The sequence below is a fragment of the Ciona intestinalis genome, unplaced genomic scaffold, assembly GCF_000224145.3.
Source record: "Ciona intestinalis unplaced genomic scaffold, KH HT000792.1, whole genome shotgun sequence".
Classification (NCBI taxonomy): domain Eukaryota; kingdom Metazoa; phylum Chordata; class Ascidiacea; order Phlebobranchia; family Cionidae; genus Ciona; species Ciona intestinalis.
The window spans coordinates 1,050-2,919 of record NW_004191113.1 but is presented as its reverse complement, the minus strand read 5'-3'; the positions used below and the strand labels follow the sequence as shown (position 1 = coordinate 2,919).

Below are 1,870 nucleotides of genomic sequence, written 5' to 3'. Positions count from 1 at the left end.
AGAGAAACTACGACAAGCGTGTCCAATCTTAATCGTTTGCAGCAGGGGATTGGGTTTGGTACTATTATCCACCAGCTGGTCGTAAGAAACTTGGTCAAGGGTGGACTGGTCCTTATCTCATCACGGCGAAAATTTCTTCTTGTTTATATCGAATACAAGCGTCTCCACAATCCCGGTCGAAAATTATTCACGTCGATAATCTGCGGCAATACTCTGCGGAAAGGATGCCACGAAATTGGCTCGCTAGTGATCCCGCAACACGGGTTGCTTCGCCTCCAAGGGTAAGCAATGAACTACCGGACTATGATAACAATGTGTGTAACTATGAGGGGTACGTTAATTATCCCTAACGAATCAAACGCCAATTTTCCGTGTTTGTTTGTATGTCGCTCCTTGTCTTATGTCGCCCCTTGTTTCGCCTCACTGTCTAAGGTTAATGCTGCATTTCTTTTTTGCCCTGGCGTCAGAATTTTTATAATGCCGAGTATGCCTTCTTCTCTTAATTTTATTGCTATTATTTTTAATTGTTGTTTGGGGACAAAGTGTGTTTCAGATGGGGGGATTGTAATGATATGTGTAATGATGTGTTCGTATGGTACTCTACTATTTTATATTTTCATGATCTTTATGTTTTGCGTGAACCGTTGTGTTTTTAAGAGTCGATCGCATGGCTTTGTTAAGTGACATTCAGTTTCCCCTTGGTTGTATTATCGCGTGCACGGGCTGATTGGCAATACAAGATATAAAACGTTACAATAAGTAAATCTACTTTGATTTTGATAATTTTAACGTTGTAGTGTGCAGAATGCAAATACAAATTGATTCATGCTTTAATTGGTATGTTCGGGGCAGAATAACACATGTGAAAGCGATTGAATTGCGTAATCGTGGGAATCGCGTTTATATACACGACCGAGCATTACGTTTATCGAAACGAAATTTTGTTTTCAAAGCGTTTTTAGAAATGAAATTTTGTTTCCGAAACAAAATGTTGTTTCTGGAAAATTTTTATAATTTTGTTTTGAAAAAGGTTTTTGGAATTTTGTTTTGCGAAAACAAAATCAAAATCTTGTAACGAGAGCGATTTAACTGCGTAAAGAGGGGAATTAATATCCAAAGCGTTTTTAGAAATGAAATTTTGTTTCCGAAACAAAATGTTGTTTCTGGAAAGTTTTTCATAATTTTGTTTTGAAAAAGATTTTTCGAATTTTGTTTTACGAAAACAAAATCAAAATCTTGTAACGAGAGCGATTTAACTGCGTAAAGAGGGGAATTAATATCCGTAAAGCCTTACTAAAAGCGTAGAACGTTGCTATTTTTTTACTTTTGAGGTTCAAGTCCGCATTTGAACTTTCTTGGTATTGGCTGGTGCGGGTATTAATTTTTGGATACGATGACCGGTCAATCCCTGTATTATTTACGCTTTGTGTCGCAAATCATGCATAAAGAGTTTTTTTTTTAATTTAAAAATATTAGTAGTAATCATGCATAAAGAGTTTTTTTTTTAATTTAAAAATATTTATAACCGCCAAGCTTCTATGACAGTTAATTTTCTTTTATTGTTGCCGCATTAGACAACGCATCCCTTTTGATTTGTTTATTAACGGATGGTTTTCTGTATAACAAAATAAGAACGATTAAACAACGCAACGTTAAAGGAACAACAAAGTACCTACAAACTGTTTGCGGCTATTAATATGATACCATCATTTAGGATTTAATAACTTAAACATCTGGAATAGGAAAGAATAATTGGTGAAACGATAAACTTAAAGCGAATATATAAAGCTGGCTGTAAACGTGCATACTAAACTTAAAGTCAATGCAACTACAATAAAGGACGTATAGGAAGCAAGGAAGTAAGCCGACC

At 35.5% G+C, this 1,870-nt stretch overlaps 1 long non-coding RNA gene across 1 annotated transcript; it reads right to left on the bottom strand.

Moving 5' to 3' along the window:
- Positions 1–1,513: 1,513 nt before the first annotated feature.
- On the bottom strand, positions 1,514–1,790 carry LOC113475528. The gene is made up of 2 exons (XR_003397273.1): positions 1,677–1,790; positions 1,514–1,615 (listed from the first exon to the last, which is right to left on the bottom strand). It is a non-coding gene; the product is annotated as an uncharacterized LOC113475528 (long non-coding RNA).
- Between the last annotated feature and the right edge of the window lie 80 nt (positions 1,791–1,870).